Source organism: Lissotriton helveticus, chromosome 4_1, assembly GCF_964261635.1.
Source record: "Lissotriton helveticus chromosome 4_1, aLisHel1.1, whole genome shotgun sequence".
NCBI lineage: Eukaryota > Metazoa > Chordata > Amphibia > Caudata > Salamandridae > Lissotriton > Lissotriton helveticus.
The window spans coordinates 1,568,510,015-1,568,524,275 of NC_136063.1; the positions used below are offsets into that span (position 1 = coordinate 1,568,510,015).

The 14,261-nt window shown below is 41.9% G+C and overlaps 1 protein-coding gene across 2 annotated transcripts in view; it reads left to right on the top strand.

Moving 5' to 3' along the window:
• Window positions 1–14,261, top strand: part of COA1 (cytochrome c oxidase assembly factor 1) — a 337,235-nt gene that overhangs the window by 234,743 nt on the left and 88,231 nt on the right. The gene's annotated exons all lie outside the window — the stretch shown is intronic.

The window sequence follows — 14,261 nt, forward strand, 5'->3', positions numbered from 1 at the left end:
CCTGTTAAGCAAAAAGCTAAAAAGCAAGTCAGGGAGATCTTAGATCAACTTGAATATCAGGGGGTGATTGAAACATGCACCTCACAAATGAACAATCCTTTGTTTCCTGTCTCCAAGCCAGACGATTCATATCGTCTAGTTTTGGACTACAGACACCTAAACTCCTGCTGCAAAACATTTACAGTACAAAACTCACACAGTGCAGCACTAATGAATAACATTGTGCGCAAAAAATATAAAACGACATTAGACATCTCTAATGGATTCTTTTGTCAAAACATTGCACCTGAAAGCAGGTATTTGACCGCTTTCTCAATAATGGGGTCGCACAAACACTTCTGTCGACTCCCACAGGGATTCAAGAATAGCCCAGGATTATTCTCAGCAAGAGTAACAGTTACTACAAATATATGATGATGAGGCATTATCTTATGTCGATGACATCTATCTCACAGATGATGACCTGGAGACACACTTGAAAAGAGCTGAGGGTTACAAATTCAACTTTAAAAAGTCACAAATTGCCCATCTAACTGTCCTATTTTTAGGATATGAATTATCAAGTGAAGGCAAAAGCCTAGCAGATAACTTATTAGAGAAGTGTGCTGTACTCCAAGCACCTAAAACGCTGAAGAACTTACAATCAATACTAGGTTTCCTGAATTTCGGAAGAACATACATTCTAAATTATGCAGAGAGGGTTAAACCTCTCTATGAATTAATAAAACCTGATTTCAAACCAATAAATTGGACTCAGAAACACACAGAAATTTTAAGATCATTGCAAACAGACATGTTAGCTAAAACTAAATTGCAAACTCGCGAAAACGTCCCAGGAAGATGCGGATTCACGTACATAACCTCTAATGAGGGAGAAACGTTACCAATAGCTTACAAATCACACTTGTACACACAAGCTGAAATTAAATTCAGTTCTACTGAAAAGGTTCTAATAGCGGTTCAAACTGCTGCAGCAAAAGAAAGAGCCCAAGCCCAAGGCAGAAGAATAACTGTTTTAACAGCAGAATCAGCCCTTGAGGCATTAACAAGCCCACGCAATTTGACTGCTGTGGCATTAGATCCAAAATGGATACAATGGGAAAATTCTCTCGCTGCAGAAGACGTGAAATACTATTTTGACCCGAAAATGAAAAAAGTAGAAGATCTAGAATATGAAGAAGAATATCCTCTGCCAATCGAAATTCTGCCTCTCGAACAGTACACATGTGTAATCTACATGGACTGATTTGCACAACACTACGATGTAGAGAAAAAATCCTACAACGCAGCGTGCGCGATTGTTAAAGGTCGCTGGCGCTTTGGTAAATTCAGACCAATAATTACCAAAACTGAATCACTCAGAAACTGTACAGCTCAGCGAGCAGAAATAAGATCTTTAAAGATGGCGCTTGAAAATGCCGATCGCGAATTCCCCACACTCATAGTGTGCGATTCGCATTACTGCGTCAAGTCTTACAATAATGACATGCAGACATGGATCAAAAACGGTTACAAAGATGACACAGGTGCCACAATAAAGCATAAAAAGCTTTGAGAACAAGTAGTTCTTTTGCAGAAAGAACTACAAAAGACTCACGTGATACATACACTGAGTCATCAACGTGATGGCGTTCACATTGCAGGGAATTCATTGGCTAACAGAGTCACAGCAGAAGCGGACCAACCGGCTTCCGTAGCCACAAAAAAGCGTTCTAAAAAATACATAGACGGAGAAACCATGCTGGCGGTAAAAGCTTCATTAAAAGGCGACTATGCAGCATTACCTCTCGGCTATCCACTCAATTATACATACATAATAGATGCAAACTCCGTTCCTTTTGCTCAAATCCCGGAGTAGGGGATAGAGTAATTCCAAACACGAACCGGAGAGTCTTCTTGATTGAAGACGCACACATGGGATTGGGTCTAAGACACCTAGAGATCGTGAAATCTCTAAAAGAATTACAATCAGAACACTGGTGGCCGGGGATGAGCTTGCAACATTACAAATTTGCAAAAGATTGTCCTGATTGCAACCGAGATCGCAGTCGTGAACCGGACCAGACTAGTGCCAGGACACCTCTATTAGAAAGCATAAGGCTATCTATACGCAAAAATCCAGCAGGAGAAATGCGATCCCATAAATATTAAGACTAGATTCACTTAAAATGCAGACCCCAGCGCTCGGCTGACGCCAGAGCTGTTATAAAAGATTTGCGAGTCTTTATCGGCACATACGCAATTGGCATGCTACATTCTGACCAGGGTCCTGCGTTTAGCTCTAGGGCTTACAAGGAGGCCATGGCCAGCATGGGCATTGCATTGCGGTACTCTTCTCCATTCCATCCTGAGGGAATTGCGTTAGTGGAAAGAAAAAACCGGGACATAAAGCAATCTATAACGGCGAGGGTATTAGGTTCGGGTGATGGGTGGGTCAAACATTTAACAAGTGTCCAACGTAGTCTTAACAATCTGCCAAGAAATTCTCTAAAAGGTCTCACTCCCTACGAACTATTGTTCGGTACTAGAATGCATATCCAGGACTTAGATAGTCACACTTCAGTGGTAGAAGAAAAAGCCTTTGATATCAAAGACCGTTTGGCTGTTTTGCAGGACTTAAATGAAACAAGAAGAAGTCTGAGTAATATAAAGTGAAAGCCAACAGCCACTGAAGAAAAACCACCTGCCCCAGCAAGACCTGTCTGGATTCCAAAGATTGGGGATCTGTTCAGAGAAAAGATCGCGGTGAAGAAGGAATTTGGGCCTTCTTACAGAAAAACAGTACCTGTCTTAGCTGTCAGCGGAACAAGATCAGTAGTACTACCGCCCCTTGCTGGTAAAAAGGAGAACCGAGTTGTATCCATCGACCTGGTAAAACCACAATCATGTGGCCAATAATAAGTAGTAGGCCCAGTGGACTCCCAAGAAATAGCAGAAGACCAAATCTTGCTACAATCCAAGAGGTTCAAACTGAGAGACTAATCACATTCGATAAACCTGCAGTGAATAAAAAAGGACTATGCAACAAAGCCATGGAACTTGTGCCTCTTGAAACCCAAATTGCAACAGTTCATGAAGAAACACCTATCTACAATGATGTAGCATCGGACTATACTAATGTCTCAAAGAAAGATCCAAAGACTAAAGAAAATCCGGAAGCACTTCCAACAACTGACAGAACTACACTACATCTGGCTACTTCATCAATTTCGATGACTTTTCTGATGATCCAAGTGAACATGAAGAAACGCCAGTAACAAAAACATTCAAAGACAAAGTAACTGAACTCTTTCATCAACTCAAAGAAACCTATCTGATTTCTCCATGGATTGAATTTTGGATTGTGTTTGGTGTACTTTTCCTCTTACTTTGGCTCATCATGGTTCTATGTTTGGGAAAATTCATTGAAGGAAAATACAGTACAATGGACACAGCAAGTTAGAACATCAACTTGGTCCTAAAGCCTCACAAGTCATCTCACATTGAGAAAAGAGAACTGTCATCATTGAACATCACAGCCAATCCAATACCCGGTGGGGTAGCATGGGACAAAACGGATTATGAAATTTATGGCCCGATTGAGCTCTTGAAATATCCACACCAGTTCAGGGTTTCATTAAGTGACTTTGTAAAACCAAGTACTTTTTCTGATGATTGGGACTTTGATAATATTAATAATATGATGTCAGATTTAGTAATGTCAGCCAAATTTACAGAACATGATTATTTGCAGGGTTCATCAAATTATGAAAAGTTATATTGTTATAATCATTATGGTCATCACTATTTGCATAGAAATGCTCAACCTAGAAATGTTTTTAACTATAACCAATGGGAACATTGTGCAACACCGCCTAAAGGCAGCTCGAAAACATTTTATGAGAAATTATCATACTTCTCAGGGTTTAACACAAGTGATGCAGAAACGTTTTATTTTAAAATGTTAAATAAGACAGGAATGAAAACAATGTTGACAAATACTAAATTGATTTATTCTGAAACATTTTATGAAAAAATGACTACATTTGGTTTTGACTCAAATACACCTGGGAGCCCCGGCGAAGCGGGGATATTGCCAGAGTCTTTTGGGGGCACTCACCTGCAGGACGCTGCTCCCGCAAACTGCGTTCTGCCGCACGGAGCACCAGGCAGTCCGTGCTCCTGCTCCTGACCCCTCCCGCCTACTCCGGGACCAAGGGACTACATTACCCGGTAGATCTTGCGGCCAGGACGCCGCCTACGTTGTCCAGACGCCCGGTTGCGCTCAAATACACCCGGGCGCCGCCGGGCTAAGCCCGGGCAAAGGGCGGGCCCTCTGTGGCCCTCAGAGGCACGAAGAGGACGGGACGGGGCCACCCCCTTTGACCCTAAGACACTGTCAAGGTAATAACTGGTAGATCTTTCTGACACTCCGGCAAGAGATTGGCCATTGGACTTAAGTTGCTAATAGTTCTTACACTTTCTGTTTTATTTCTGCAGTTTTGTTAGATCTTAACGTTGCATATTTTACTATGTCTTACAAGGGAATGACCAATAAACCCATCAGCCATAAAGGGTTGCTCCCAGGGTCACAAGTTCTTTGTATGCCATCTCCACCTACTACCTTAACGAACGTATCTGCAATGACTAGCATACTCATTGATCAGTCGCTAGATCCAATTAATGGTATAGTGCAACTCTCGTTGTTGGACGAGCTAAATTCTCTTTGCAAAACTAGTTATGCCACTGTGGTACCGAGAAATGACACTAAAACTCTCTTACCTTGTTCTGTTATGTCAACACCAATCCCAAGTCCTCTGGCACATCCTCCCAAATCCCAAATCGTTAATACACCAACCACAGTTAACCCTCAGTACGAAACTAGCAAAAGGAAGAGGGATGGGCTTAACCTTACAGGGAACAAACTAAAACAACAAAAATTGTCTTTTAGCTCTCCATTGATTCCAACTAACCCCTTTCTAAAACTGGAAGAAAAAATGGACCAATTGGTAATAACTTTTAATTCAAATATTTTGTCCCAGATTGAACAAATGGTCGGTTCACTTATTTCACCATTGATTGCTAAGATTTCCACCCTAGAGGATAGGTTGTTGGGCATAGAGAAATGTATTAAGTCCAACCAATTATGTGCCGATAAACCTTTAGCACCAACTTGTCCCAATCCATCTGTTACAACCAGTAATAATCAACTTCACCATGTAGTCCCTATCCTTTTACCCTCCAATGCCCCTAAAGCTAAACCCAAATCCGGCCCCAAACAACATACAGCTACAAGAGTAGAGCCAAATAATACAGCACACATACAGTTACCCCCGGAGGCTGCACCCTTTGTGTGTGTTCTTGCGGGAGTTCCAGTACTCAAACGTGGGAACATTGAGCGGGACGAAGATTTACGTAACAAAACCACGCACTGGCTAACTAAAAATAGGCCCCTGCCCTTAGGATTGGACGGTACCATCATGGCCGTTAGAAGGGTGGGTTGGCTAGGTCCCCTTAAAAAAGACATTGATGGTGATCTTGTTCTAATTAAATTTAGAAGCAGTTTAGTTGTTCCCTACATGCGAACTTCGTATCCCCGTGAAGGTGTTGGCCCTATATCTGTCTGGGATCTTCGTGACTTTTACCCAAGTATGGCATATACCACCTGCCTAAAACCAAGGGCCGAGTCAGTTCATCCGAAGGGCAGAATTACCCGTGTACTCTGTGGCCATGGCTTTCCTGCCCTTAATCACCCTGAAAAAATGTACTCTGGACATGGGCATGGGAAAAAAAATGACTGCTAAAGAATAGAATTTATTGATGCAGCATATACAAATGTTTTATCCTTCTGTCATTCTATGCATTTTGTATGAAATTATTGTCATGATTGTTTTATTTTATTTCTTTTTTAACATGTATGCTTTTATGGTTTTTAAACAAAATCGAATAAAGCTAAATTGGACTACATTTGGTTTTGAATTCTGGAAAAACAACATTGAAACAAAAACCATCTGGGGTACAAAAGAATGGCAGGTCCAAGGTTTAGAAGCATTATTTAGAGCCTGCATGATCCCAGAACAGATAATATTCCTGAATGACACCATTCAGCAAACAACCTGTCTTGGTTTAGCCAAGATAAAAGACTTAAACAAACCGTCTATTCCTAAGCCCATACCTGATAGTAATAGCACTACAGATGTGGAGATAGACGTATCCCATATTTTTCAGCAAAACAGAACAAATCCTGATTGGAAAAAATGGTTGATCTGGCCCACAGACACAAATAACTGTCAAGATAGATTCCTGAACAAAATACAGGGGTTAAAACTGAACAGGCCAGACCCAAGATATTCCCAGAGACAACATCCAGGGATAGTTACAACTTACAGTGTAGGGAAACTATGCCTCGAACGGCTACAAAAATCCACACTGGCTGAAATTAAGCAACACTTGACTTTACTTAAAGACGGTGCTGACTAGCGTGATTTCATACTGGGACCTCGCAAACAGCGTCAAAAACGCTTCATATACGCCGGTATATACGCTGCTTACAACGAGGCTTGGAAAGTAACACAAATTGAAACAGCTGAAAAAATACGAGAAATCGATCGTATTAATTTGGAAAGATCACTTTCTGTAGTGGACAATGGGTTAACGACTCTGCCCTCCAGAATATATTCACTGGACAGCATTGTATCATCTGCTATTGATATAATAGAGCAGGACTTGCTAATGTTACAACATGGTCAGTCCCAATTACGTTCTATTGTACAGCTTGGCTGAACGTTGCAAAATCTGCGTTCAGGCTACGTGCCATGGCGTTTAATCAACACAACATCATTATTCTCTATCTTTAACCTTACTGATAAACAAATCAGTTTGGCACAAAAAAGCGCAGACTATACGATTCTGAGCATTGAAAAACTTGAGAGATTACCATTAACAATGTCAGAAAGACCTGTTATTGAATGGATAATACATAGAATGAACAATCCCAATAACAACTTTCCAGTTTAAGTATTGCCAAAAATATATACCAGCAGGCCTGTATGAAAGGTTGGGTAAAGGATACATCAAGTCAACATGGAAATTACCTTATACACACAAATGTTATAGTGAAGGGAAAAATGAGCTATTTCTTAGTGGTAACAATTGTAAAAAATCACTAAGCGGTACACTTCTGTGTCAAGGTATTAACTTGCATGGGGCCTGCGAAGGGTCTTCAAATAACCTTTCATGTCACCTGCACGGCACTCCTGCAACACAGATAGAGCCATTCTTTAGACAGCTTTCCAACGGCAGCTACGTTCTAATAAGTGACCACAGCTGTTGTGGCATGGTGCCAGGAAAAGCCTATCTCGTGAGCGTTAGTTCCATGGTCACTTGCTGTGTGCAAGTATTGTATCCAAACAGCAATCCAGACATGGAGGAGGCAATATGGCCTTCTTTGAATATCTCTTCTATACGAATTGCTACTTTAAGCAGAAAGAAATCCATTCTTTTACAGACAACTGTGCTTTTAACCTCGTCCAAAGAGACGTATGAACATGTTGCAAGGACAGCAGCAGAGATACATTCCCCATTATCAACAAATTGCCCCGTGCATTTCGTAGAAATGTTAGGTCAAATTTTAAACATGTCTGATGCCAGTGGCATCGCATGTGTATTTAAGACAATTTTTTCGGGACTGTTAGCACCCTTTGAAACAGTTCTGGGCATTATCCCGAATTTTGTGCATGAAATGATGTTCTCCCCTGAACAAAAAGAATAACTTTTTAAACAACGAGCACGCAGCGTTCCCTGAACTCTGAATTCGGCCTTCAGTTTTTGATAAACACAGCTACTGAAAACAATTGGAACTGTTTTTTCCCTTGAGAGCGAAATTATTTTTTTTCACTTCCAAAATATTTACCCTTTTTCTGGCACAAAGTACTCTGCTTAAAGTAGAACTATTCTTAGAGAACAGAGCTTCTATTTTAGGAACTCTAGAGACAATATTTTACCTCAGCCTCTAGCACATGTACAGCATTTGTATAAATATGTGATGGAATGGTCTCGACCTTCTTTTCTGTATTCAGAGCCATTTCATGTGTAATTTTCGCAATTCATTCAGCTGATATATATATATATTTGCATTTAACTGACTGATAACACTGCTTGAAAAGCGTACAGTACCAATACTCATTTTCATGTATTTGCCATATACCATTTCAAATGCAATTTATGTATTTTGGGGTGGGTTGGAAAACACACATGCATCAATTATGTTAATATTGCTTAGTTGTTAGTAATGATGGACATTAATTCGTGGAGTGGGTGTTGTGTTTCTATCTAGGACCCTAATTCGATATTCCCGATTTATGCCCTTATGTGGTTATAATAAATAATATCCTTATTTATTTATTTTTATTTTATTTTAATTTCTTGTATCGCGCTGGAATCAATCCCATAAGGGTATCTCCGCGCTTTGCCAGCCAAAAGTTATCGTAGTCTTTAAATGCATCAAAGGGCCTGAAATGCTTCCTGGAAGAGGAGAGTTTTCAGGGTTTTTCTAAAGGATAGATGGTTGGTATTCATCCTTATTTCTATGGGAAGTTTGTTCCATAGGGCAGGACCAACCGATGAGAATGCTCGGTCTCCCTGCCTAGCTCTTTTTGTTGCAGGGGGTTTTAAGAGTGCTTGGTTACTCGAACGAAGTGACCGGCTGGGTTGGTACAGTTCAAGAGTTTGAGATAGATATTTAGGACTGTCCCCATATAAGCATTTGTGGACCGTGCAGCATATTTTGAAGCTGATACGCTGCCGTATAGGGAGCCAATGGAGCTCTACCAACAAAGGCTTAGAGGGAGTCCTGGCCGGTACACCCATAACCAACCTGGCCGTGTTCTGGACTACCTGCAAACGACCTACTGCATCAGCGTTTGCTAGCGTCAGCAGGCCGTTGCAGTAGTCCAGGCGGCTAGTGACCAAGGCCTGCACGAGTGTCTTCCTGTAAGTATCAGGAAGATATGGAAATACTCGTCTTAGGAGGCCAATGGTGTAAAAGCAAAGTCCTGCAATGTGATTGATATGCTCCTTAAGGGTCAGTTTTTGGTCAATCTTAACCCCTAGATTTTTTACATGAGGCTTAGATGTAGGAACTGGGCCCAAGTCCAGCGGCCACCATTCAGGAGACCAGAGAAGGCTCGCCCTGCCAAAGAGCATAACCTCTGTTTTTGCAACGTTACATTGGAGGCAATTTGCGGCCATCCAATGTGACACTGCCCTCATACCCTCAGCAAAATTTTCCTTGACTGTAGGGCCAAGGGAGCTGAAAGGGTAGAGGAGCTGGGTGTCGTCAGCGTAGGAAACCGGTATGAACCCATACTTCCGCACAATCTCAGCAAGGGGGGCCACATATACATTAAACAATGTAGGGCTGAGACATGAGCCTTGTGGCACCCCCTTTGTGAGCGCCTTCGAGGTGGAACGATAGGGGCCCAGGCTGACAGATTGCGATCTCCCGGAAAGAAAACTCTCCAGCCAAGATAGTACTGAGCCTCCGATCCCTACTCCCTGCAAGCGGCTGAGAAGGATGTTATGGGACACGGTATCAAAGGCCGCAGACAGGTCCAACAGCACTAATATCATGGAACCTCCTCTATCCTGTGACATTTTGATCTTATCAGTCACAGAGAGGAGGGCCGATTCAGTGCTGTGGTTGGGCCTGAACCCAGATTGTGATTGGTCCAGGCCCCCTGTCGCCTCGATAAATTTGGAAAGGATGGTATTAACGTGTTTCTCAGCCAATTTGCTAATAAAAGGGAGAAGGGAAATAGGGCGGAGGTTGGAGAGTTCTGACCAGGGAAGAGTGGTGTTTTTCCGTATAGGGTTCACTACCGCTTCTTTCCAGGGTTGTGGAAGTTGTCCCTCGGCAAAGGAAAGATTTATAAGCTTCTGAATAGTGGGGCCTAATGATTCCACCAAAGGGGAAATCATTTTTGCAGGGATCAGATCAGTGGGGGAGCCAGTCTTCATATTACCAATAAGAGTGGTCAGGTCTTTTAAGGTAACTTCTGGGATTACATGAAGCATTTTATCAGGGGTCATTGTGGGGAGAGTCTCAGGAGCCAAAGTCTCTAAAGGACCTGTGACTTTCGTAATTTTTTTATATATTCCCTCAATTTTTTCTTCAAAGAACTGGGAGATGTTATCACAGAGATCTTGAGTAAAAACATCCGGGCTCTCACATATTACAGGGTTGGTAAAAGTCTGTATGATTTTAAATAGCTCTCGGGTGGAATTACCTGCCTCTGTTATTTGGGAGGTAAGACTGACTTTCCTTGCTCTTTTTATATTTTTATAGTAGGTGGCCATAGCTGTTAAATAGCGATCTTTATCTTCCCCCTTATGTGACCGTCTCCATGGTTTCTCCAATTTCCTACACCCCTGTTTTTCTGTTTTTAGGGCCTCAGTGTACCATGCTTCCCTTTTAGCTATGGTAGGTTGCTTGACTATTTTCTGAGGAGCCAGAGTGTTAATGGCTTCCATCAGTGAGGAGTCAAATTTTAAAAGAGCTATCTCAATGTCATCCGAGCTTGTAAAGACTGGCTGTTTCCAGACTTGAGTGAACCTATCAGGAGTAACTTTTATAAAGGCATAAGAATCATATCCATATTTAGTAATAGCCCATGCAGTCCAAATACGGCAAGGCTACTCCCCTAGACTCCTAGAAAGTACAACGCGTTCTTTAAACAAACCAAGCCTCCAGCAGCCCGGGAAATCCCCCTGCTCTTGTTTTGATTTGCACAAAAACTCCTAGAGTCAGAAAGAACTGTTCTTGGTGACGTCTTATGTCCAACCTTACGTCAAACCCGGCACCTTTCAGGTATAAATATACCAACGTTGCCTTAAGCAAACACACGGTGGTTTGGAGCAGAGCGGCCATCTACTTGCCCGGAAGCCCAGCTGATGCGAGGAGCCGAAGGAAGCCGCCCCTCCCTTTTGACGCACTGAGAGAGACGCTGTCTTTTTCTCCAGCCGAGAAAATCCAGCTCCGGTGTTTCCAGCCGCCTTTGCGGGTTGCTGGGATATCGAGTCCTGAGAGAGAGATACAAGACCTCCTTCATTCTAAGAAACAAGGTACGGAGCTGACTAAACCCTTAACAGAATTCTTGATTCAGATCCTTGGCAAAAACCTAACTTAACTTAAACTGCAACTTACTTACTCCTTCCCATGTATTAGGCTTAGGTCAGGTACACCGGGGTAGGCGTAGATTAGAAGCACCAGTTGAGTACGTTAGTCAATGTTTTTATGTATATGTATATATTTTATCCATTTTAAAGTATCATATGGCTAAGAAACCATATCAATGCTTTTACAGTATTATTTCATAATACTCCTTTTACTGTACGCACTTTACTTTATGTTAAGTATTGCAATTGTGACAATTCATTTCTCTTGCATGCTCAATAAATAACACCTTTTATTGAAAACGCCCGTCTCTCTATTTCTCTGCACTCTGGTGAAACTAAGTACGCACGATTGACTGAGTGAAATAACCGTCTATTGTTTTCACACGACTCTAGAGATACACTCTTTATTCTGAGGGAGCAAAGTTGTCATTTTATATGGTTGTCAGAAGCTAATCCCTTCTTGTCTATCCAGGGAAGTTAAACTCCTCCTTGTTTACTCGAGAAAGTTTCTAGTGACCTCTGAGCTAGCTGGCAAAACTAATTAAGTCTAATATAGTCAGTAGAGACCTAGTCAACCTCAGTCCTACATCTACACTGCTGTTTATATTATTCCAATGCGCAGAGCCTATTGGGAATATAGGAACTACACTACACTGGAAATTCACTTGAAAGTGATGCAAATAAGAGCATATCACTACTTTGCATTACTTAGCGCCAAGGGCGTTCCCATGCAACAACCCATGGTTTTTTGATGCAAAATCGTATTTACTAAATAAAGTAGATAGTTTTGCGTGAAAATATAATGCCCTTTTCAAAAAGGCACTCTCAAGGAGAAATGCTTTTATTTCTCTTTTGTGTTCCGACTTTGCATGTGAGCTGCACTGTACAGCACAAATACAAAGTGGGAAAAGTATTAAAATTAGTCTAAGCATTGTATTTTATACTGGAAGGGTACCCTTCCTGCACAAAACCTATGCTACACTCTTGCAGCCACCCTTGCACTATTGTGCAAAGAAGTGTGTGTGGTGCCCGCCTACCACAGGCGCTAAGGAGAATGGAGGAGAGTGCCATATCTGTGCTTTCCTGCTCTCTCCTTCCCATGCAGCACACACAGCATTTTTGGATTCAGCACTGCATAAGAATTTGGTAAGTAAACTCCTGTGTGCCAGCGTAATTGTTGGAAATTCTACAGCTCACACACCCACAATCTTACTGGCCAAGCTATGCGCCTCACCTCATCATTTTGCGTTACTCCATTGGCTATTGTAAAATTGTTCCAAAACTATTACATTTAGAAATTGTGTTGTTTCTCATTGCAAACTAATATCCCAATTGACAAATCTTTAACATCCTGGATGTCCTGCTAAAGTATAACGCGGGGAAGTCTGATTTCTATTTAGTTTTAACCAAACTGAGTTACAGTCACAACTATAACCAGACGGTGTCCTCTCCTCTCCACCCCCTCAAAAATAAGCTTGGTCCAGAAGTGATTCCTAAAAGGCAGTTTTAGATGTAATTCTAAAGGATATAAAATTATTTTTTTTCCTGAAAAAAGCAAAAATACGACACGAATATGACTGTAGGTTGGGGGTAGGACCACAACATATGAAAGCAATCCACTACATCTGAGTGTGTGCATCTAAAAACTTCCTGTAAAACTGGATGCAGTGGAAATTACTCTCCCGCACTCAGATGTGGTTGAGACAACACGTGCCTTTCCACCCAGTCAGGGTGAAATGTATTCATATTTGTTCTTTCCATGTCTAAAAAAAAAATAATGACTCCCTGAAGCATAATGGTATAGCCAGGAATAGCACTTTCCTGGCCTTCTACTTTCTGATTAGACCGACATATGAAAAGCAACATCCCCTCTGCCCGAAGATTGCTGCCAGCAGACCAAGTGCTGTTATTTCGATGACAGGAAAATTGATACCAACACACATTGGATATTACTTTCTACTTGCACGGATTCAAAGCTAAAAAAGCATTGCCCACGAGACTGCCATTTTAACCTCAGCTGGCACCCTTGCCTTGCTACCATCAAATTACAAGCAGTCGATCACGATTAGAAGTCCTTTGATCGCAAATGGATGGGAACTCTGTTTACGCAGTGCAATCTGTTGTGGAGTTGCCATAATAAGCATATAGCACTCTGCTAGAGCAAGGCCACTAGGTAACCGGAGGACACTGAGGGGGGCAGCTGAGAGGTGTGCTGCATAAGGCATATCATTACATATCTGGCAGACTCCAGCCGTGCCTGACCACGCGATGGCTCATAGCAGTGTGGCTGTCCGAGATTCATTTGTAGACCGACAACACTACTCCAAGGCACCAGTACCGAGCACTGCCACAAATGGTTCTTGTTCTGGTCAGCAGTGGCAACTCTACTTCCACAAGGCCAACATCATCGTCAGCCCCGAGTCCCACCAAATTTCCCAAGTCCATCTCTTGTAGCAAAACGCTAGGTGACAGTAGAAACATTATATGCTCCTCAGAAGGAGAAATAATGTATATATAAATAAAATGAGCTACAAACTGTGTTTTTTCAATATTCTAAAGCTAATTTGGAGTTAAGTAGGTGGTAGGTTAAGTATGCTGGCCTTGGTGACGACATCTTCTCATGTGGTTCTTGACCCTCATCGTGAAGTGCATATACCTTATGGTTGATTTTAGGCCTGGTTCATCCTTAATGGGGAAGAGGAGACCGGGTTTGCTGGCTACATGCAGCCCCCTACCACTGTGGTGTGAAACATGTATCACCTTACCAAGGAGAACAGCAGTTCATGATGTGCAAGCATTGAAATCTTGACTTTATTTGCCCAAATGCACATGCAGTGTGCGGTGTGTGCAGATGTTTGCATTATTGATCTAGTGCATGTATATGTATATGATGCTTTGCCAGGATACCCACAAACATCTGTGTGTGTTCATGGATGCAGGTAAATGGCTAAGGAGATCTGGAGTCATTTGCTGTGGTTATTATGCTATGCGTGTGCCACTGAATTCCTTGTCAATGGGAAACATGGTATTCCATTCCAAAGAGGCATTCATTACCTTTCCAGTATGTGACTTAAGGGGGTATGACATATTCCATGTGGTAATGCCAA